Below are 25,342 nucleotides of genomic sequence, written 5' to 3'. Positions count from 1 at the left end.
CAGTTGGTTAAGTGTCTGACTCTTGATTTCCTCTCAAGTCATGATCTCATGGTTCCTGGGATCTATCCCCACGCCAGGCTCTGTGCTGACAGCATGGAGCCCTCTTGGGGCTCTTTCTCTGCCCCTCCCAAACTCATGCTTGAGTGTTCTCTCTCTCTCTCTCTCTCTCTCTCTCTGTCACTCAAAATAAATGAATAAGCATTAAAAAAGTAACTTTCATTATTCATCTTCATAATATGTGCTATTGAATATTTAGGATATACAACCAATAATATCTATTTTGTATGAGATGATCATATTTATGGGAAAAAAAGAAAAGAATAATTAAAATTCTATATTCAAGATCTAGCCATTATTTTTTATTTTATTTTGGTGTATTACATTCTAGATTTTTTTGTATGTATTTATATGCATAAAGTTAGCTCTTAAATTAAAAAAATATTATTTTTTATTTTGGTGTATTAACATTCTAGATTTTTTTTGTATGTATTTATAGACGTAAAGTTAGCTCTTAAATTAAAAAAATATTATTTTTTATTTTGGTGTATTAACATTCTAGATTTTTTTTGTATGTATTTATATACATAAAGTTAGCTCTTAAATTTAAAAAAATATTATTTTTTTATTTTGGTGTATTAACATTCTAGATTTTTTTGTATGTATTTATATACATAAAGTTAGCTCTTAAATTAAAAAAATACATCTACAAGAAATGTTGAATCCAATCTATACATATAGTAAATACAAAGTGACTTTAACAGGTTTCTGATTTTCCATTTACTTGAATTTATTTTTATCATTTTTGTATTTTTTTAACTTTTTTAAAATTTATTTTTGAGACAGTGAGTGGGTGGAGGTCAGGCAGAGAGAGAGGGAGACACAGAATCCAAAACAGGCTCCAGGCTCTGAGCTGTCAGCCCAGAACCTGACGTGGGGCTCGAATCCACCAGCCGTGAGATCATGACCTGAGCCGAAGTCAGACGCTTAACCGACTGAGCCGCCCAGGCGCCCCTACTTTTGTCATTATTAATAAAACTACTGCTTTATTTTACACACCATTTTAACATTTAAAATGTTTTCATATATATTATCACATCTGATTTTTATACTACCTGTAAGAGACAGATTAGATATTAGGTATTATTCTGAAAAGATATATACTATGGAAAAACAATAGTCAAACAGCAAAATGAAGTTTGGGGTCGAGAAGGTAAATGCCACAGGACAATGTAAAGTCAGCAGCTAGAGAGGTCGGCAGACTGGGAGCCTCGAGAGGTCCCACAGAGGACGTTTGTCTTATCCAAAATTCGCTGTCCCAAATCCACAGGACATATCCCCTCGGTACTTAATGCTGGATTAATCCGATTCAGAGGAACTACCTTATACAAAGTCCTTAGACTCATATCTAGAATCTCAATCATAATTTCTTCATTTATCACAAGAAATAATGTTTGGGTGGGCTATATGTTCACCCTGGCTGATCAATACAACCGTTCCCTATGAGCTAGAGACATTAGAAGCCAAATTTTTTTTAAAAGTGAGCTTGAAGAGCACTGACTGACAATAATTGTCACTTCTGTGGTTCAAATGTTAACCACATATGGTCACCCTCTCTCAACGCCCACTGGCAGTCCCCCCACCCCCCACCCCACCAGGCACAGAGGGCTGTTCTCATCCTTGTTCATTTCACCTGCCTTATTTTGTTCTCCACACTAACCTGTCTTCTACTCCTACCCCCTTACTCCAAACAGGCAAAAATGGAATATACTCTATGTCTGTTTACCATACTATCCTCACAGCCCGGCCTGCTGCCTTAGGATTACAGCTAGATCGCACTGACCTGGTACACAGTATTCTCAAAATTATAACTACAAATGTTCCCACAGCTTTTCGGTTCACTTTCACAAGTAGTTCATCTTCTACCGAAAGTATGGATCTTATTAGCTTAGACCGTTAACTTAGACTCTACTTTAGTCCCCGTGCTTTTCTTGGAACTGGCATGCTCCCACCTCGAGACTTGTGCATCTGCTGGTTCCCTGTGCCCCTAGAGACTCTTCCCCCACCTCCTTCAGATCCGGATGCAATGTCATCTTCTCCTGAGGGGCCCTTGGATGCATCCCTTATGTGCGATATCTCCCTTCTTTATTTTTCTCATTAGAATCAATTTATATGCCACGAATGTTATTTATTTCTTTATCTTGTTTGTAGCCAGTCAACATCCACTAGAATGTAAGCTACCTGAAGGAAGGAGTTTTTGATTTGGTCACTGCTATATCCCCATCCGCTAGAATGATGCCCAGGGCAAAATAGGTGATGAATATATATTTGTGAAAGCAATGAATGAGTGGCTCTCAACCCTGGCTGACATTGGTATCAGCTGGGGAACTTTAGAGATCTTTTGATCCCACCCTCCCAGAGGTACTAATTTAACTTGCCTGAGATGGGACTCAGGCATTGGCATTTAAAAAATAAACTCGCTAGACGAATTTAACGTGTAGCAGAGTCAAAGACCATTCATTTAAACCCTCAGGATGCAAATTTACCTCCAACTTTTGCAGGAAGCATACACCATTACCTCCAACAACACTGAACCACACACTCCGTGTCTTTTGATCCCTCTTCATGCCTGACCCAGCAAAGAACATAGAACAAAATTTGGAGCTGTGCATTTTATTCCAAGAGTCACCTGCGCATACGATATAGCAGACTGAAGCAAAAGCATGGAAAAGATGGAAATTTTCCAGAAATCTTTGATCCTGTTACGAATGACCAACACTTATATATAGGGAATTTCAAAGAGAGGGAGTGAAATTCCCTCGGGCTAGAAATATTTCATAAACCTGAGGCTCTACCTGGAGATACGCAGGCTCATAAAAAAATAATAAAGCGGCATTTGTAGACTGGGTAAACAAAATGAAATTTTATAACCTCTTGTTTCTGAAATGTAGGCCTCCTACTGCCCTCCCCCCACCCCCAGAGGACCTTCCTCGCGGTTCCAATTGATGTGGAACTCATTTAGCCATTATTGCTGTGTAGCCTGGTGCTTGAGAAGGAGCTTGAATATGCACCAAGAAGTAATTCTGATCCTCACCCGTGCTTCCCTCTGGATGGAGAACATCATTTCTTGGCCACCCCCTGCTGAGCAGAATCCATGAGCTAAAATTAGGGTTAAAGGAGCCAACATGTGGCGCCTTCCTTTTGTTCATCAGTTACTTGCTCTCAGAGATCTGACGATGTCATCAGCGCAATTTCGTTCTTGGCACATGAAAGAGGCAAAAGGAGGCACAGGGGACTCTACCAAGGTAGTAATTTTCTAGGTGATCATCCTAATGTCTTCATCCTGAGTGCCATTGTATGAGTAAGTTAATTAGGGAAGTTAATTTTCACAAATGGCACAAAAATGCCCCATGTGTTGGCAATCCTACTTTGTGCCAACGCCTGGCTCAAGGTAACCAAAAAAGATAAGTGGATGCTATGTATCCATTACTGAAGCCCAGCTTGGACCAGGAAGAACCACATCTGCCAACTTGGCAGATGTGACCAGGGTTCGGAGTTTTCTGGGTCGTGGGAGGGAAATTCTCACTCTGCCACTGGCAACCAAACAGTATGGCGGACTTATTTCATAGATCTGTCAGCCCATGAAGGGCCAAGTGAAGCAGGTCCCCATGGGGGTGACCTGACAGAGAAGCTCGGCATGTCGGTAAGCCTAGTCTGGCTGCCTAGATTCTTCGTGGAGCGGTGATTTTCTCTCTTGGGTGCTCTGAGGCTGGAGTGATAGGAGCCACACGCGGCAGCAAACAGAATCCTTGGGAGCACTAGCTTTTCATTCTTGCAATGTGGTGACTCTGGAATTGGACCAGATGGTGACAAAGCTATCTTTTCTCTCCAGGAGAAAATATGTTTCCCTCATGTGGAGGTAGAAGAGAAAAGAAGAGAGGGAAAAGCTCCTCCCCGCTGTCCGTGAAGTGGGGATGCAACTCCACCATCAAGCAGGAGGAGAGAGAGAGGCCGGTGAGCAGGTGCCCATTTTCGGGGCTGGCGAGAGTCCAACCAGCTATGGGCTGAAAGATGGAAAGCTGGAACTCATGTCGAGCACGGAACATTTGTTTGGGGGATGCTCCGTCGATCGCCTGGTGTATCCCATTCTGGAAGGGAGTCCTTCGTGGTCAGAAAAGAGCAGGCTGAGTCCCTGTCTCGATCCCCAGTGAGTTCTATCACTTTGTGTGAATTTCCACCTTGTTGAGCCACTTTCCTTATTTTGGAAATTAAAGCATTAACACCCTCCTCGCCTACCAGCAGGCAGATGACATCAAACAGTTTATGCTCAGCCCCTTGCACATAGTAGGTATCAATAAATATCACTTCCTTTTTACGGCATCTGAGCTGAAATACATTTCACCTTTCCTAAGGGGCATGCTTTATGTTTCCATCCTAATGAATTATTAGAATGACGAATCCCCAGGCTGTCCCTAGATTTGGACCGACTTTGCACTTCTGTCACATCTCAAAGGGTAATTGTCTTGACTTTGAGACAAAAAAAGGAGACAGACAAATCTATTAATCATGAGAACGAACTGGTAGAGAGCTTGCAGGATAGATTTTCCTAAGAGTGCCAAAGAATCTCATGAAGAATAATCTATTCCACCTTGTGCAGGAAAAAAAAAATGTGCACCCTAGAACACATGACTGGCACCTGTCTGAAAACATGTTGGAGGACACGAGGGGAAGAGTGTGGCAGAGTTAATTAGAAGCCAGATATATCTTGCCAAGCACTGCTTTCTCGAACACTCGGGTGCTCTGTGAAGTGTTGGAAATAGCAGGTCCCCACCGCTCCAGCACCCACACTTTCTACTGGCACGAAGTGTCCCCTTCCTCCTCCACCATTTGGGGACTCAACCCCACCACCTTCAAAAAGACAAACAGAGAAATGTATTTGGGACAGATACCCTGGAAATACATATTCTTCTATCCTGGGAGAAGATAAGCTCTGAAAGTGGGACAAAGGCAGGAAGCAAAAGTATACCTGCTCATGCCAAACATTCTTGAAAAAGCTCCAGGTAAGCTTGGGAGAAGGTGGTTTTCCTTGCCTTGCTTCAACTCTCTGCACCTTATTTCCCTAAATATTTTCTGCCTTGAGAATGGGAAGTGGGAGAATGGGAAGTGATTCCGTACATGTGGATGCTTTAACATGGAATATTTTCAAAGTCTCCAGAAGTTCTTGACCCCACAATCATGAGATGTGACATTAGGGGAATTTTCTTTTTCTTTTTCTTTTCTTTAACTTTCTTTCTTCCTTCCTTTCCTTCCTTCCTTCCTTTCCTTCCTTCCTTCCTTCCTTCCTTCCTTCCTTCCTTCCTTCTTTCTTTTCTTTTCTTTTCTTTTCTTTTCTTTATTTTTGAGAGACAGAGCATGAGTGGGAGAGGGGCAGAGAGAGAGGGAGACACAGAATCCGAAGTAGGTTCCAGGCTCCGAAATGTCAACACAGAGACCAAAGCGGGGGTCGAACCCACTAACAGTGAGATCATGACCTGAACCAAAGTCAGATGCCCAACTCACTGAGCCCAACTGACTGAGCTCTAGCAGAGTTTTCTTTTGAGTTAAGCACTGCTCTCTCACTGGGTCTTCTTTAAACATGCCAACATTCCTGTAAAACATGCAATTAAAATCTTATGAAACAGGAAATGCAAAAAGGATCTATTCCATGTCTTCTCTGTTGTAAGGGCTTCACACAGATTATTTATTTTTACCTTAATGCCAGTCCTGTGGAAGATAATGTTTTCTCCACTTAATACAGTGGATGTTTAGGTGAATAAAGATTTGCTAACTTGCCCAAGATTTCCAAGCCCACAGTGATGAAGGCAACATTCAAACCAGTTGTGTTAAAAAAAAAAATTACGTTTTTGAAAATTATTCAACTAAATTTTCCAACGGGTTTCATACTTGCTCACCTATTAGCACTAGCAAAAACTTCAACTTTGGTTGAATGTTGAACGAATACATACAATTAGGCATTATGTAAAGCTAAGTGCTTATCTACCGAGTAAAAAATCAACTGGTACAACAATGTTAGACTACAGTTGCAGAGATTTCTGTATTTTCCTCTTCTTATATTGTTTAGTGAAATAGGAAATTAAAATGCTTCCCAGGGAGCCCGGGGAGCTCAGTCGGTTCAGTGTCCAACTCTTGGTTTCAGCTCAGGTCATGATCTTGCAGTCATGAGATCGAGCCCTGGGTCGGACTCTATGCTGAGCGTGGAGCCTGCTTCGGATTCTCTCTCTCTCCCTCTCTCTGCCCCTCCCCCACTCTCAAAATAAATAAATAAATGTCTTAAAAAAATGTTATGCTAGTAAGGATAGGCTCAACGATTTAGGTCCGAGAATGTTCATCCCAGTACTGTTTCTGATAATAAAGATTGAGAACTATCTAGAAGGCTGTCAACAGAGAATCGTTGATTAACATGATGTATTTTTATAATGGAATATACCCATCCGATTCTCAGAAACAATACTCGTACTGAAACAAAAAGGTGTTTAAAATATTTTTAAGAATAATTAGTGGGGCACCTGGGTGGCTCGGCCAGTTGGTTAGGTGTCTACTTCGGCTCAGGTCGTGATCTCACAGTTTGTGAGTTTGAGCCCTGCATCGGGCTCTCTGCTGTCAGCACAGAGCCCGCTTCAGATCCTCTGTCCCCCCCACCTCTCCTCCCCCCAAAAATACATATTTTTTTTAAAAGAAAAATAAGTGATCCTGTATTTCATTTCATTTGTTTTCTTTATGTACTGTTCTATTTTGCTTCCATTAGAATCCTCCCTGACAACTTACTAGTTATGTGTTTGAAAGTTACTTAAACACTTCAGGCCTCAGTTCATCATCCATAAGACAGAGAATGCTGATGATACCCATACCGTAGGGGGGTGCAGAATAAATGAATAAAAGGCTTTGAACGTTTACAGGCATGTGGTAGTCAATATACACTCATTGTTGATGTTGTTGATATTAACAAGAGACACATTACTATTATATCAAGCCATCAACAGTTATCTCTGGAAGGTGGGATTCTGGGGGCCTTAGTTTCTTTTCTTGAAAAAACCTATAGGTGTTCAAATTTTCTCTGATAAACATGTTATTGTGTGCGAATGAAAAGTAAATTCTAGTCACAGTTTTAACATAATAAACCTTGTAACAAAAAATAAGATAATGCAACTCTGTTTGACAGTCTTCCATGGAAAGGGAGGAAGAAAGAACAATTTCATTTTTTTCTGCTTTAAATAATTCTCCTCCTACTAGAGTGTCGACAGTGTTGCGTTATTCAACCAGGGATCTGTAGATACGCTCTTGATGGTCCAAAAGTTTTCTTACAAGATATTTTAATTTGATTTCTAATTTCAAAGATAATCCCCCAAAACTGTATTTGGATGGCCACACCAATCTAAATACTGACAAGTGATTTCAGCGCACCGTGTCTTTGTCTCAGGTAAAGAAAAAAAAACAGCCTTGATAATGATGATGCCATTTTGTTAAATAAGGCACCAGTGACCTGACACCACACTGTGGGAATAAAGGCTTTGCTGTTCCGTGTAAGGAACAGAAGAGACTGGTGTGAGAAACGAATCACGCCAAGCTCAGAAACTCAGAAGAAACTTGACTCATAGCCATCCCATAACTGGGATGCGATTTGGTTTGAGAAGTACCATATATAACAATAAATTCACACTGTTAATTTGAACTTTACGGTGTTTATACGGTTATTTATATTTAATCGCATAAATTTGTTGAGTTTTACAGTGATTTAAGAACCTTAAGCGTTTATTAAGAGTTTCTACTTAGTTTTATGTTTATACGCTTAAGTGGCATAATAAAAATAAAGTAAACGTGGGGTGTTTATGAGAATGTTTTTCTCTACAAGGGGTTCGTACATGAAAGATGGATAAATAGCATACTGTGCAAGCTCTGACTAGAATTTTAATACAATTTAATTCGAATATATATGTATATTTTGTTCTTTTTTAATTTTTAAATTAAGTTTATTCAGTTTTTGAAAGAGACAGCACGAGTGGGGGAGGGGCAGAGAGAGAGGGAGAAAGAGAATCCCAAGCAGGTTCCACGCTGCCAGGGCAGAGCCCAGTGTGGGGCTTGAACCCACCATACCGTGAGATCACAACCTGAACAGAAGCCGGGAGTGGGACACTTAACCAACTGAGCCACCCAGGTGCCCCATATATGTATATTTTAGAGAGAGCACGAGCAGGGGAGAGGGGTGGGGGGGGGTGGGGAGAGAGAGAGAGAGAGAGAGAGAGAGAGAGAGAGAGAGAGAGAGAGAGAATCATAAGCAGGCTCCCTGCTCAGTAGAGAACCCAACTCGGGGCTCAATACCACAACCCTAGGATCATGACCTGAGCTGAAATCGAGAGTTGGATGCTCAACTGACTGAGCCCCCCAGGTGCTTCTAATTAAAATATTTTTAAAATCCATTTTATATTCCTAACACTAGACTAGCACCCTGAGTAATACAGAAAACATTTACTATGTAATCTTGGAACCTAATGGGTTTACAATGTTTAAGATGCTACCCATGAAAATATTAATAACAAAATAAGATGGCATGTGATTCCACGCCTGGAGTCGTTCAGACAGTAAGTTGCTTAGAGGTTAGCTCGGAAGAAAAGCCCCAGAGGGCTGGATCCAAGAGGGAGAGTCTCCTGGGAAAGTGGGAATTTGAATTTCTAGTCTTAAAGGAGGGCCAGGGGGGGTGGATTCCAGCCAGAGAAGTCTCAAGGGGGAAGATAAGGAGGTAGAAATAAAGATGTCACATCTTTTCTGGGTTTGTGAGGGGCTGGAATAGGGGCCTGTGGATGGCCTCGGGACAGGAGACAGCCATTATACGTTTTTTATTGGCAAAGTGCTAACAGAGTGGTATTTTGAGCAATTCTGAGGCAACCATTGAAGCTCTCACTACGCGCCATGCCCTGTGCTGAAGCCTAAACGAGTTTACCTCCATACAAGATGGGCTCTCCCTGCAAGAGAGGGCCCAGCTGTGACAACAATCCTCATCTGAGAACCTGGGCCAGGTCTCACTGCCTGTCATGCTTCGGTTGGGCGAAACAAATGGACGGACAAAAAGAGAGGGGAGAGTGTAATAACCAAAATCATGGCTGCCCGCTGAGTGAGTGCTCAGTTGGGTCCAAATCCATACAAGAGTGCTCGTTGCCCTGCACGGCCTCAGGACAGAAGAGTTACACAGGGGCAATGAATATGGAAATGGGAGCCTGGGTGGTTGTCTGATTCCCTCAGGAAGGGCAACACTAAAACAAATACCAGCAGGACACGGGGTGTGTGTGTGTGTGTGTGTGTGTGTGTGTGTGTGTCTGTGTGTGTGAGAGAGAAAGAGTTTGCGTGTGAGAGAGAATGTACGGGTGTGTGTGTGTATGTGTGAGTGTGTGTGTTTGGGGGGCTCAGAAGGCAGGACTGTTTGTCTAGCTTGTCCTTGGGGGTCCGCTGGGGTCCTGGATGATTCGCTCCTTATCTGAACAGACTCACTCAGCCACAGCCACGTGTTGTGGTGCAAAATCACAGAGTCAGCAGACCCCGGGTCTAAATGCCAACCTTGCCTCTTTCTAGCTCTATGACCTTATGCAACTCACTTAACCTCTCTCTGCCTCAGTTTCCTAGGCTGTAAAATGCAGACCATAATACTTCACAAGACCAGTGAGAGGAAGAAGCAAGGGTGATCTTGCAAACGCATGATGCATGCATCCTTCACCTTCCCGCTGGTGGTTTCTTTTCTCTCAGTCCTGGGGTTGGAGGTAGAGTTTCTGGAGCAAAGAGGAGGGTACCCGCTGCACCATTCATGATCCAACCCCTTGAGAGCAGTGTGCTGGGGTCCTGTGAGAGTCCTGGGGGTAACCACGGGGTTGCCAACAGAGCCACCAGCTGCCACTCACAGAGTCACCGCCCAGACGTGAGGGCCCCAGAGAGAGCTCAGACTCCCTAAGAAGATGGCATGGGACAGGAACAGGGGCGTGCTTGGGGCAGCCGCCCAGAGGAGTTGCTCTGTGCTCCTACGCCCGGCTGTGGCTGTTCTGTCCCTCGCTTCTCTTCCTCACAAGCTAGAGGACTGACAAAAGCACAAACAAGACAGCCTGGGGTCTGGAGCGAGGTAGCAGGGCCACACTCTTGTGACACTTGCCCACAGAGGCGAGTAAAGCAAGAGCCTCCCGGTTGCCCAGAGAAAGGAACTCGTGTGTATGTGCTGAACCCAGACATCAATCTCTCCGAGGCCGAGGTTAGAACTCCCCTGATGGGAAATCTATTTTCCCACCCTATGCTTTCCCACATCCACCCTATGCTTTCTCTCCTACAAACAGGAGCTCAGAGCAGACAAGTATTCCTTTGCCCAACTCACAGCCTCTCCTCCCCCTGACTTTGCCTGTCTACAAAAGGTCATTGATTTTATATTCCGTAGTCCTTCATTTGGCCCATGAATTAGTCTGATAAAAGACTAATTTTCTAGTACCAAAGATAGAGCTTAGAGTGGGTTCTTCTATTTGGAGATAAATGGACTTTTACATACATACATTTGGACTCACAGAATACAATTAAAACCTAAGAGAGCTTTAACGCCCACTTCAGTTCTTCTGGAAACCCACTGGAGGAGAAACAGGTAAAACTTCCAACCCACGGAAGTGAGTTAAGACTCTCACTGCTTCAGGGGGACACTTTTCTTTAACACCCCTTCTAATTCACTGTCCTTACCAGGTTCAGATGGAAAAGTCAGATCAGCCCAAAGGGGACCAAGAGTTTAGAATTTAGAGTTGGTCAGGGGACGGCTTCCCCAGCAAAAGTAACTCACCAATTCTTTAGCAGTCATAGCTGAGAATAAATCACACGTTAGATTTCAAGCATAACTTTGGCACCTGAATTCGAACCACTGAATTATGAGAAAGGTGTGTCACCCACCTTTACAACAGGCCTGCAGACCTCGACCAGAGAGGAGGCATAGGCGACTAGATGAAAAATTAACCTCTTTATCAGGCGGGTTCAACTTCGAGAGCCCCAGGCCCCCGTAGGAGGTCGTTACATACAATCTTTAATTCAGCCAACATTAATTGGACATCTCCTGGTGCCTGAGCAGCACTGAGCTATGTGTCACTGTTTAACAGCAACTTAGTTTAGCAATTAGTGTAAAGAAAGCTTGAATCACTCATCCGGCTGTGTTTCACCCATCTTCCTGAACGCCTTTCAACTCAGTATTCTCATCAAGCACTTCTGTTCTTATCTTAAGGAAAGGTGAATAAATGGCCGTCGCCGAGCTCTTCAAGTACCCTATCATCCTATTTCCGTAGGATCTTCTAGAAGAAGAGGCATGAACTTCTCCAGCATATATAGGTCCGAGAGGTCTCATCTACTTAGTCAATACCCACATGATACATTTTCTTCCTGCCCCCGTGCTGTCTGGGCCGGAAACAGAAGACATGCTTCCTTACCTCCATTGAATGGGCTGGGGAGACAGTAAGTGACAGACCTAAGAAGAAATGGAGGGAATCTCAACACTACCCGTCTTCCTTCTCCAAGTGAAATCTTTGCTAGCTTGAGTGGAAGGTGAGCGGGGGACAGCTTCTGCTCGCCAATGGGTGCTGGAAGAACCCAGATGCCACTGGCTGTCTCCCTGTCTTTGTTACACTCTGTTGTGCTGGGCCCCAGAATCAGCACAGATCTAAACCCCTTAGCTTAGCTGTCTTGCCGCCTACATCTCTCAGGGAAGGAGCCCTGGGGTACAGGGGGGAAATGAGCAGAGAGGGAGGTAAAAAGCTGTTTAGAAACGTGACTTTGAATATATTAAGCCAGCTTTTCCTGCATGGAAACAATCTGAGAAGGACAGTGATGAGGGCGTGGGGGGAGGGTTGGGGGGTGGTTTATGGAACAAAACACATTGGCCATGCACTCTGGAAGATCCACACTCTAATTTAGCTAGAAGACTTAATGATTTTAATGATTTGTTGTGATCTCAAAACAACAGTTAAGAGATAAATCTACATCATTAAGACCATTATGGTGTTTTGCTTCATTTAGCAAATGGTGGTGGGTTGAGGGGCTTGGGTTGGGTTTTTGAGGTTGTTTTGCTCTGAAGACACCCACACTGAAATAATAAAAACGAGCTCCTGGGGCCCAGGAGTAATGGGCTCCCAAATCCTTTGTTGGCAGAAATGGAAAGATGTCCTTGAAAACTTAACCCAAAAGTTTGCTTAAATGCCTTTTCTGTGTATTCTGGGCAGAAAGCAAACTAGCACAGAAAATTGAAAGTTGATTGTTTTTCATCTTGGCTTGAGGCCCCAGTCCAGAGGAAAGGGTACGTGGTTCCTAGTGCCTTGATGCTCTGGGGGAAAATCTGATCATGCTCCTAGAATGAAAAGTCGAAGCCCATTCCCATTGTTGTGTACAGAGAGAAAGACTGGCATTTACATTGTTCTTTATACGACAAGAGCCCGGAACCGTCAAAATAACAAAACAGTAAACTTGTCTATTTGGAGTTCTTTATTAAGAACATTGTATCTACAGTACAATGACCATCAAAACTGAAATCATGATTCCAAGGCTCTAAATATATTCTGAAATGCTTCTATCAGCAAAAACCCCTGCACACGCAGTCTCTTTTTTGAACCCTTTTGTTTTTTACTCATTTTTTTGCGTGAAAATACTGCCTTTCCTATAGCCCTCTCAAGTGGCTTAACTGAGAAAATTCTAGGAAACTCTAGGGCGCCATGCCACTGGTAACGCTGCCTATGGGCAGGCTATCCTCCATTCTTACTGTCTCTTCCAGCCCTTTAACCCTTCCACTCACCGAACTCCCTGTAACTCCCCTCTAGCTCTGATGCTCCTACCACGACAATATATCATCCTCTACCCTATTCATCTATAGATCCCCAGATGGATGAACCCTCCTCATGCCTTGATGACTTTCACTCCTGGTTTCCGATATTCTGTGCAATACAATTCCTGTCACAATCCTTCATTATTTCAATATACCTGAAGGTGATCCTTTCAATACCTTGGCTTTTCGGGTCCAGGATGTATTCTCCTCAAATGTCCCAGCCACCCAACCTCATGGCCTTTCCCTAGGCCCTGTCATTACCAACAGCTTCGGCCCCTTCTAAGTGTCGATCTTAAGCATCCTATTGTCCCACTGGTAGATCTTATCTCCTAATACCTTTCATCTTGCTTACTCCACGTGCTGGCCATTATAGCTTCTTGGATATTCCTCAGACTCAAGAAACATATTTTCTATTAAGGATCTAGACGTTTGTCAGCTCATCTGCCTGGAACATGCTTGTCCCCCAGATATCCTCATTGCTTGTACCACCAGCCCTTTGCACCTCTCCTCATTCGCCATCAGCAACATTTTTCAATACTCTATTTAAAATAGAAATCCCCGTGGGGCGTCTGGGTGGCTCAGTCGGTTAAGCGGCTGACTGCGGCTCAGATCATGATTTCGTGGTCCGTGAGTTCGAGCCCCGCGTTGGGCTCTGTGCTGACAGCTCGGAGCCTGGAGCCTGTTTCAGATTCTGTGTCTCCCTCTCTCTGACCCTCCCCCATTCATGCTCTGTCTCTCTCTGTCTCAAAAATAAATAAATGTTAAAAAAAGATTTTTTAAATAGAAATCCCCCCTTTCCAAGCCCTTCTGATTCCTCCAGCTCCAGTTTTCTTTTTAGCACGGATCACCATTTGCTTGCTGTGTTGCATATTCTCTTATTGTCCGCCAGCCTCTGCTGGGAGGCAAACTTGGTGAGGACACAAGTTTGTTTTCTCAATGTGTTCTTCTCGGTGCATTTAAGAGTGTCTGGCACCTGATGGGCCCACAAGTATTCGTTGCATAAATAAAGATCTGGCTAAGTGAACAAATTAATCAAATAAATATTTATTAAGAATTAATGACGGACCCAGAACTCTGCTACTTTCTATTATAAAAAACAAACAAACCCCCATATATCTATTCCCAGTTCCTTAAGGAACCTACAATTTAGTTAGGTACCAAGAACTATCAAACTATCATCAAACTAAATTCACTGTCTTTTAGCCCACAGGAGTATGATGAAGTCAGGTCGGAACTTAGCAAATGACCCTTCTTACCAAAAAGAACAAAATAAAACCCTCATCTTCCTTCTAGAGTGACAGAGGAGGTCCGGAGAACACTGAAAGTTTGGCAAGAGACCACTGCGCACAGATAAAAGCTGTACAGACGGGAGAGAAAAAGAGAGAGAGAACGGAGAGAGCGAGCACATTCCCAAAGGACTACATAGAGCAGGCAGCAGACCCTGTGCACGGCTTGCTGGGGACTATAAAGCTTCCAGAAACACTTAACGGAAGCCAACTCTGGAAACCAACACAGACAGGACTTTGTAGTAAGGGCTCTCAGAGGAAGGCATCGGCCATCACAACCCCAGATGTGCCAGGACTAATTCTCACTGGGACACAGAGAAAGGTTTTTTAAAAAATAAAATGAACAGGGGCGCCTGGCTGGCTTAGTCGGTTAAGCGTCCGACTTCGGCCCGGGGCATGACCTCACAGTGCGCGAGTTCGAGCCCTGCGTCAGGCTCTGTGCTGACAGCTTGGAGCCTGGAGCCTGCTTCGGATTCTGTGTCTCCCTGTCTCTCTGCCCCTCCCCAGCTCATGCTTGCACTCTGTCTCTGTCAAAAATAAATAAACTTAAAAAAAAAATTTTTTAAACTTAAAAAAATAAAATAAAATAAAATGAACACACATACCCAAGACGGAAAAAGAGGAGCACCCAATTTGTCCAAATTTGAGACTCTTCTCTTGGCGACAAGAGTGAAAGATTCTCAAGTTAATTTGCTTAGGGAGAAGGGACTGAGAGTTATTATTAAATTTACATGCTTATAGATTTTATAGGGTTTTTTCCCCCCAAGTAATGTCTAGGTTCACTGTGTAGAAATCTCCATATGATTTCATACTAGAGTATAGTAGACTACAGTTGCAGCCATTCTAAGTTGACACTGGGTCCTGCTCTTTCTCTCATGTATTTATTCTTTTATTTAAGAGTAATTAATTGAGTCCCTGTCGCTCCCCACGAGCTATTCCTGTCTTCTGCTCTCACGAAGCTTATGTCTGAATGGAAGGGAGCAGACGGCAAATAAATGACCCAACATTGACAAGGTGTATCAGCTCACGGTAAATGCCATGGGAAAAACTCGGAGGGGAAGTGCAGTAAAAGCTAGACGGTTGTCGGATTCAACAGCTCCGTCGGAGAAGGTCTCACAGGGTGACACTAGACCAAACCCCAGTGGAGGTTAAGGAAGTGGTTATTTGGAGCTCGGCAAGCGAAGCATTTCGAGCAGAAGGACCCTCGAAGACAAACACTCCGAGGTGGCAACCGGCTGTCTTTAGTTGAGGGGCGGCAGAGATGTTCACTTCACTAGAACATCAGGCAGAAAGAGAGTGGGAGATGGAATCAGAAAGGTAGCCACGAGCTTCCTCATATAACGTCTTCCAAGCCGTTGAAAGAATTTTCCCTTTTGCTCTGTGTGCCACGGGAAGCCAATGGAGGGCTTTTGAAGAGAGGAGCACCACGATCTGACATACATTCTGGAAGTTTCGTTCCGGGGACCGTGCTGAGAATGTGCTGTGGTCGGGGGCGGAGAGCAAGGGCAGGACGTGGGAGGCCATTACAATAATTTCGGAGAGACCTGGCGGCAGCTGCAAAGCTGGTGAGAAGTGCCTGCCTTCTAGACAGTGGTCAAGGTTGTCACTACAGATTGACACGGAGATTGGATACAGCTGGGAGAGAAAGAGAGGAGGGAGGGAGGCACTCGGACACGAAGTTGTCATGTACTGAGATGGAGAAGAACGTAAGAGGAGCAGGTTCCGGGGCGGGGTGGGGGGGGGGGGGAAGCAGGTGATTTGGGGACATGTTGTATTTAGTATGCTGATTGCACCTCTGAGGAGAGACACAAGTCTGAAGTTCTGGGACAAAGAACCAAATTCCCTCGTGTTACTTTTACTATAATGTATGACAGTTGGCTGGATTCGCGCCGTCTATAATAATCAACATTCTGAATTCCAGGTTGGGCAAAACCAGAGGTACTGCACTTCTTTTTTTTTTTTTTTTTTAATATTGTATTTATTTTTGAGACAGGCAGACACAGGGTGTGAGCGGGGGTTGGGGGACCCAGAGAGAGGGAGACACAGAATTAGAAGCAGGCTCCAGGCTCTGAGCCGTCAGCACAGAGCCCGACGCAGGGCTCGAACTCAGGAGCAGCGAGACCATGACCCGAGCCGAAGTCAGATGCTTAACCGACCGAGCCACCCGGGCGCCCCCAGAAACACGGCACTTCTTAAACTATTTTCTCTTAAGGTTTATTTCTGCCGGGGTGTGGTCCATATGGCAAAGATTCAGTACTAAACTGTGGGACACTGAATGTAAATGCTCAACAAGGGAAGAGCAGAACCAAGAAAAGCTGCAAAGGGCTGGGAAGGACAAGTGGTTTGGAAAAGTCATCAGGGGCGTGGCTTAAATTTCCCAGCAAGGGATGAGGAGGAACAAGGTGCGAATGTCCCTGGCAAACTTCCGCCCCCAAATCTGTTCTGAGATGACAGGAGAGGAGAGTTTGAGAACCTGACTCCACGAGCAAGACAAAGCCAGAAAACCAGGTATTTGTCAGCTGCCAGTCAGCGTCTATCAAAGCTCGAAATGAGCCAGCACATCTGTACCTAAGAGTGACCCAAGCAAGAACGTCCGTGCGTGTGAGGCCAGAAGAGTGGTATATCAGCATTTTGCAGTGTATACACTCTGGCTCTTTAAAGCATAGTCATTAAAGGATATTAGATCGTTCATGGAATTTCCAGAAAAAAAAACAGAGAACCAGCATCAGAAGCAGCATCTGCAAGAACAATATACCACCAGAATCAGCATGCGACTGATCCCGCTCTGGCAAAGCAGAGGCGCCGGGCTTGGACCCCAGGACCACTGAGCTGCATCCACCTGCTGTGTGCCACCACACTGACCGGGACACATATGGCAGAGAGCGCCTCCTTCCCCGCACATTTTTTCTGAATCCAGGACTTCCACGGATCTCTGACCACGGGCCTATATCAAGGGGATGCAGGAGAGACTGGAAAACCAAGTTCGAACTTCGACTTTGCAGATGGAAGGTGGGAAATGTAAAGAAAAAAAAAACCCTGTGCATAGATGCTGAACATTCATAGAAACTATAAATGTCCAAAGAAGGGGGCAAAATCAACCCCATCATGCCCCTGGCTGTGGGAGGACATGCGGAAGGGCAAAAAAGGAGGAAGCAGTTCTGTCACCTGAATTTAGGCGTGGCGTGAACAGACACATGAGATCAAGAGGGTAATATGGGGAGACAGGACATCAGGGACATCTGCCCGGTTCCTTGTCTCCCTTAAACTGCTCCCATAAGGATCAGGATGATAGCCAGTCCATCAGGATGAGAAAAGTGCGGTCCAGGAGCTGTAAGACCCGAGATTGGGATTTCCTCAGCCTCTCTCCGTCCAGATGGACGGAACACAGTCACCTTTCCTCCCGATTTTGCAAGTTGGAGGCTTGAGAGGAAAACTGCAGGTGTTATAGACCAAATAAAGAAGATTAATTTTTCCAAGTTGTCATGAGGGTTGATTTCACAGCTCTATCCGCCTGACCGAAGAAGGAAGCTTGTGCCCATCACTTTCAGAAATCGTAACAAAGAAATCATCACAGATAGGATGGGGGAAGGGAAGTCATGGATCAGAGAGCATGCCTCTGTTAACACGGTCCAAATCTCTGGTTCCCTGAGAGGGGAGAGGAACACAGGCTGGGTCTCCGCAACTAAAAGCCTGGCAAGAGATGACAGAGAAAGCGGCCCAGGTCTGGGAGGTGGTTCTGTGGCTCTGTGATAAACTAGGCCAGAGGGATCCTCTGGGACAGGAGACAGGCGACTCCGGAAAGAGGAGGAGTGATGCCGAGGTGAGCAGGGTAGCAAAGACGTGGTCAGATCAGGAAGCGGTTGAAGCAGAGGAGTTGCAAAGATCCTTGAAGGCCAGGGAGAGGAAATTAGACTTGATGCCCAAGGAAACAGGGAGTGACCCGAGTTTTCGTATCAGAAGAGAACCAGGGGAGCATAAACATTAACAAAGATCCCGCTACCGTGGACTGGAGAGAGGAAAATGCAGAATGTAGAAATCACCGGAATCCTAGAGAGGTTCAGGAGACCTGTGTAGGGTGGACACGGTGCAGGGGAGGGGGGGGGGGGACGGGGAAAGAGGCAATATACACCATTCAAAAAATAATGGAAGGTAGGTAGGAGGGCGAGTAGAAAATGGCTCCAGGAATTTCAGATGCAAAACAGATGAACATACGGGAAGGGAAGGTAAAATAATATAAAAACAGAGAAGGAGACAACCCGTTAAGAGTCTTAAATACAGAGAACAAACTGAGGGTTGCTGGAGGGGTGTTGGGTGGGGAGAAGAACTAGAGGGAAAAGGGGCATTAAGGAGGACACTTGTTGGGATGAACACTGGGTGTAATATGTAAACGATGAGTCACTAAATTCTACTCCTGAAATCATTATGATACTATATGTTAACTAATATGCATTTAAATGAAAAAAATAAATAAAACCTAAAAAAATAAAAATTAAAAAATTAAAAAAAATTTTTTAAAGAAGCAAATGGACTAGAGTGGAACTATTTCAGAACCCCAAGTAAATGCATTTTAATATTTTGTGGGGAAGAAACAAGGAAAGAAAGAACATGGATGGCTCCAGGAATTTAAGAGCCCTCCCGAGACAGGAAGTTGGAGAAGGGACTGATGCTTTTCCCCCTAGAAGATGATAGATAGTGTTGAGTCTGAAGTGGTCAAACACCAAGTTTTCCTTGCAATATAAATGTGTTCAGCATGCATGGATGGAGTCCAGGGTTGCGTATGACATCACAAGCAGACCACCGTGGTCCCCAGACTTGCTAGATTACGGATTCTTTTTTTAAATTTTTTTTTTTAACATTTATTTATTTTTGAGAGACAGAGAGAGACAGAGCATGAGCGAGGGAGGGGCAGAGCAGGAGGGAGATACAGAATCCAAAGCAGGCTCCAGGCTCTGAGCTGTCAGCACAGAGCCCGATGCAGGGCTTGAATTCATAAACCATGAGATCATGACCTGGGCCGAAGTCGGACTCCCAACCGGCTGAGCCACCCAGGTGCCACGCTAGATTATAGATTCTGTACCACCCTTCTTCCTCCATACTCACTGGCTCCCTGGGGCATTTTTCCCCTCCTTTCTTCCTTGTGGAATTATTTATGGATAAGAATCTGGCAAAAGTATTAAAATGGTTTCAAGGCATGAAGACCCAGAGACTCCTTGCCCCCAAATCACACAGGAAATATGTGAGGGAGAACTATCACAACCAGAGTCCTGTGACCTTGTATAACCTTCTTCTACGAGATTGCTTGGCAGCCAACAAAACATGTTTATTATCTACACAGCAGTAAGAGATATGGAGAGAAATGTGTGCTTTTGGTCCATTTCTGTGTGCATGAAATACTTCTGACCAGAACTAGGGTCACCACTATAAAGAGTCCCAGAATGATGACAAAGCTAGGTCAATGAAGCATGGATTTAATTGTCTGTATTTTGCTAATTGCACATTTTGCTTCTGGAATTACTGTGGTCTCTTCATTTACAGGGTCAGAATTGTTCGCTGGAATCAGTGACAGAGCCTCCCAATCCCTATTCCCTGATATGTCATATGGTCATCACCCACTGCTGCACAATCGTCCTCAAAGAGGCCAGCATTGTGTTCACTTGCCTTTAGCTGTCAGTTAGCCATGGACAGAGATTCCAAATTCATTGTGAACACAAAGCCCTCTGTGCGAGGTGGTCTGGGCTTGGTTTGCACGCCATCAATGGTCTCCATTTCCCAGTTTGCCTGGACTGTGGTAAGTGTTCAATAAATGTTTGTTGAACAGAAGAGGGTCCTGTGTGGTAGGTATTGGGCTGAGGACATTACACACCTATTTGAACTGAATCTTTATGAAGAATCACTGAAGATAGGTGTTGGTTTCCAAATGTTTTAGTTGAGGAGATCAAGACCCGGAATGATTGCCTAGCTTGGCGACAGTCCTATTCCTAAATAAGCTGACATTTGTCTACTCCAAAGACACCAACTTTCTAAACATCCTAAGTCATCTCCCAGGCTCCCAATCAGATTGCCCCTTATCCAACAGATGTAGATAAGAGTGCATCTGATGCTTTCTTTTCTTGATGGAGGTTTAGAAAAGTTGCAGGTCTGTGCTCAAAAATACCCTTGTGTACAAATAGAAAGAAATGCAATGTGGTCCTTTAGCTGATCCAAATCATGGCTGGTCATGAAATAATTTCCTCTGAAAACTTGAAGATGTTTGTATTTGAACAGTTGTTTGACAACTGGAGGATGAGCAGTTGACCAGTAGTTGACCTAACTGGAAGGTTAAGATCGAAACAAAATCACCCAACATCCTGATACTGGATCTTTCTGATTTAATCTTAAAGTTTGCAAGTTGAAAAGAGAAAAAAATAAGACTTTCCATCCATTAGCCAAGGTTACCTGAAACAAATCCCAGATAGATGTTTTGGAGAAAGAGTCTATCAGACTTCCGATTCAATTCTCAATAACTTCCTCATGATCTTTTTTTGAAAAAAAAATATTTTAAAGTCATTTGTGTAGCATTCCAGCACTAAAGAAGCTTTACACAAAAGCAGGCTAAAAAACACCCCAAATCCAACCACTTCAGTAAATACAGCTATTTTCATGTATTTCTGTTAGAACTTGTCCGTTCAAAAACATAATTTTATATAATTTAAAGCAAGGCACAGGCACAATTCCATTGTTTAACATACAATTACGTAATAAATATTTTGTATGCTGACAAATAAACCTCACATCTATCATTTTAATCCCTGTGTAATATAGTTTTATATTGTATGATACTGTCATTATTTAACCATTCTTATACTGTTCAAATTGTTTCCAATTTCTCACTATTATAAATAATGCTACAATGTATTATCTTCATGTAATGACACTTTGCCTTTTTAAGACGATTTACTTAAGTTATATTCCCACAGGTGGGATTCCAGAATCTATTTGGTATATGTATTTCGGAGCTTTCTATTCACCTGAGGTATTACCTTCTAAAACTATCCTACTAATGTAATATTGCCGTCGTTTGAATGCATGTAATAAGTTCACCACTATCTCACCATGACTGACTGTTTTCTTTTTTTCAAATCTGGTTGGTATAAGACTTCTTTCCATTTTTCAACTGTCGGTCCATCCATGTGGACCTGAATTCTGACCGCATGTTTCCCTGTAACTTCTGTCTTCTCTCTCTTTTCCTTACTTAATCCATAATTTTGCCTGAGCTCCTACAAGGTGGTAGGCATCGTACTAGAGGCATAGAAATAGAACCGCAGGGAAAACAGGTTTTATGCTCTCAAGTACCTTTCAGCCTAGGCGGAAAACCAAACGAGAAAAAAAAAGGGGGGGGTGGGGAATTATAACACCACATGCAAAGGCTTTATTGGAAATAGGTTCAGGCACTAAGGAAGGAAAGCGAAGGGAAGGGCCAAACCAAATACCTGAAAGGAAGAGAAGGCTTCCAGGAAGATGTAGCATCAAATTGAAACTTGCTGGACAATTCGGAGTTAAAAAAAGATGGAGTATGGAGGGTGTAATGGGGGGGTCTGAAAGGAGTGTCCCGGGTAGAAGCAAATAAGAGAGACACGGGCTCAGAAGTAAGAGAGAACGTGCCCAAGTGCAGAAACAATAGTTGAAGCCAGAGCTCCCCAACATCAGATGTGGGAGAGTGGAGCCCCAGGTCCGTCGCCCGCCTCCCAACCTACCCTCCTGATGCCCTCTCTGTCTCAGCGGCCAGTCTGCCTCGCTGTTCATTTTCTCCCCACACCGCAGCCTCTGCCACCTCCTACGAGCACTCACAGATGGGGAAGTGGAAAACCTGTTTCTCCTGGGTTGATATGGAGTGACGAACTGGGGAGTGTATGGCCGGGCATGGTTTTCTTTACGCGTTGGGACAGGAAAAGAATATGCATCGATAAGCTGTGCTGGGCACCTGGCAAACCCAGCGGTGGCTATAGTCTGTCTTGTGTCTTATAGTCTGTCACTGCTTCGGACGTCTCTCCGAAATTGCCAGAGTGGTTGCCCACCGTCAGATTGTGCCGCAGCCCTCTTCATGACATCTCTTCACGACAAAGGGAAGGATTAGCCAGAGACAGAGAGAGAGAAATGGATTAACGGTGCTGGGGACGTTAAGCACGCACTCGGTGAGACTCACGTTGCCACTGAATTGGAAGTTCTGGCTCAGCACAGCTGGCACAGTGATGCTCCTTTATGACCCAAAGCAAATAACACATGAAGGAATGTTTCCACTTGCTTTGGGGAACCCTCATCCCCCTGCTTTTCCTCTCACCCGTCTAGGAACATCACCCCCTCTCGTACTGCCTTCGGGCTACCCTAAAGCTTCAAGGGTTGACCTTACCTTTTAATAAAGGCACAAGATGGTTGCATTCCTTGGGGACCCACCCCTGGGGCCGCCACAAACCCACAGTTTCATCAAGCCCCGAGACGTGAGGAGAGCAGGTAACACATCAAGCTTCAGGGCAAACGAGGATTGAGCGAACCCTGGCATGACAGCGGCTAAGTGGGCATAAAGGTAGACGAGTGTGAGCCCTGGCTGGCCCGCATTCTTCTGCTGCCCCTCACAGTTTGGGGAGGTTCTACCAGGGCAAGGGTCGTCATGAGTGGGTGATGTCACACACCGCGATTTCCCACCCCACCCTCGATTGGCTGCAGGCCCAGAGCAGCCAACATTTCCAGGTGCCCTCCCCCATCTCAAGCTCCTTCTCCAACTAGCAAAGGGGTTTAGAAAGGCCGTGGAACGGACATCCCCTTTTGTTCGTTTTTTTGAACGCACGTGTTTACGTGTTTAAACGCACGTAATACGTGTTACCAGTAAAGGGGTACTTTATGCGAGTTGTGTCTCGAAACTCCGCATTCCATCAGCTTCCCCCAAAATGTGTACCACTCTATGCCCAACCTATCCCCCTTAAGATTCACCCCCTTTTGAAATGTTTCCTGACCTCCTTTTCTCCAGATCTGATTGATCAGGTGTTTTAGTGCACGTAACACCGTTCTTCCACTGCAGCGCTGACCCCCTTTCTCTGTGGATGTATTTACGTGTCTATCTTTCCTATTGAACTATAAGCTGCCCGTGGCAGGCTGTGTTTTCTGAGATGGCCACAAAAATATCTCCCGGCATACATATTTTTGTACCATGTGACCTTGGCCTACCTTTCCTCAAGAAATGGGATCCGCGTTCATTTCCCCAGAATCTATTTCGGCTGTGAGTTGCTGGTAACCAACAGAATGCGTTGCAAGTGATGTGACCTCACTTCTAAGAAAAGGTCAGAAAAAGCAACACAGCTTCTGCTTCTCACTAGGACACTGTCCTTTGGAGTCCTATCAGAAGTCCAGCTGCCCCAAGACTGCCTGGTGGTGAAGGCGTCAACAGTCCCCTCGGTCTCAGCCCCCCGGAAGGATCTCCCGCCAGATGCACCTTCAGTTCGCGTCTGCCTTCAGCCATCTGGTCACACCCCGCCTTGAATTTTGTCATTTGAGACCACAGACATGGTGGGATAGGGTCACGCTATTCTCCCCATGACCTCTCAAAGCCTGCTCCCTTGTATCTGTGAGCAACACAAATACACGCAAAGCTTGGGAGTTACCGCCATGAACCACTAGGTAGCTGGAACACCACGAAGGATTGGAACTCTACCCGTCATGTTTATATTCTCAAAGTGTTCAATATATGTTGATCGTGTACGTGAATGCCTGTGGTTTTTGTTTTGTGTTTTTAAGCATGCCCAATGATGAAGCAAGATGTGATAGGTGCCAAGAGTGAACCTCCCAACACAAAACAGCTCCTAAGATGCTGAGCCCTGGGGAAAAATAAAAATAAAAGCGAAAATATTATCAGAATTTAGCAAACATATCTGCCTTCTGCCCGTCAGAAATGGGCCCTGCTTTAGGGTGATATGGATTTGCAAGGTGGATAAAAATGCTAATTGCTGGTATTTAATGATTTGTAGATTCCTTACTTTGCAGTTTGTTTTATGATTTCTTTAATTTGGGTTGAAACTGCAAAGGAGCAGAGCAAAGATCAGGTATGGCACGTTTCTTACCTCTCTTGGATAGGTTCCCAGGGGTTCAGACTGAAATGGCTCAAGGTCTTTTCCTATGTAAAAAATTTTGAACCGGATAGCTAAACGTTTGATATTCTCTGATTAAACAACTAAAACATAGGTTATCTTTTTTTTTTTTTTTTTAAGAAAAAAAGAGAGATGGACAGAAGAAGAAAGGAAGAGAAGAAAGGGCCCCGTTTAATTGTATTCGTTTATGAGTACATCCTGGTGAAGGGATGGGGTTGGAGGACGAAGGAGAAGAAAGAGAATGAAAAAAAAATCAACAACCACAAGCATTGTTAGGGGCACAGTTTCGTTTTTGTTGTTATTTTTTTTTCCTTATTCCCCCCCGGGGCTAATTAGACACTGGAGTGTATCTGGTGGGAATAGGCCAGGAGACACTGTTGCACTTGGGATTCTGAGCTGGACCACTATTCTTACGTCAACCTTCGTAACTGGGCCTGTCTGTTCCGTGATGCTGGGGAACTATCCCTCTAGGTGGAACAAATGTTGTTTAATTTGCTGCATGAAAGTTTTGTTAAATAAATCATACATTCATGGAGCTGAGGAAATTAACAAGAAACTTTGCCTGCGAGGCTAGACATATTGTACAGAACTTCAAATAACCTGAAGCACGCTTTGCAATTCAGAAGATGTGTATGTGCCTGGGTGTGCGAAGGCAACACTGTTTTATTTAGATATATACACCCAGTGGTACTGTATACAGATATCTGTGGGCATATCAATCCCAGATTTGTCACTTAATAGTTGTTCATAATTGGGTGTGTTACTTAACCTCTCTGTGCCTTGGTTTCATCCCTAAACATGGAGATTAACATAATATCTCATAATATTATTATGGTGATTAAGACAACACATACTAACCAGTTAGAACAGACCTTGGCATATAGTAAGTGTTTAATAAATGTTAGCTGTTATCATTATCTTCCAAGTAAGAAGGTGTTCTTTCCATGTGTCTTTGTATGTTGCAAAAATCTTTGTCTTTTGGGTTTGTTAGCTTTTGTCATGAAGGTATTTTAAATTCTGATGTAATTATCCGTCTTCTTTATGATTTGTGTTTTTCCCATGTATCCAAACAT

The sequence above is a fragment of the Panthera tigris genome, chromosome F3, assembly GCF_018350195.1.
Source record: "Panthera tigris isolate Pti1 chromosome F3, P.tigris_Pti1_mat1.1, whole genome shotgun sequence".
NCBI lineage: Eukaryota > Metazoa > Chordata > Mammalia > Carnivora > Felidae > Panthera > Panthera tigris.
This window is presented reverse-complemented; position numbering follows the sequence as displayed.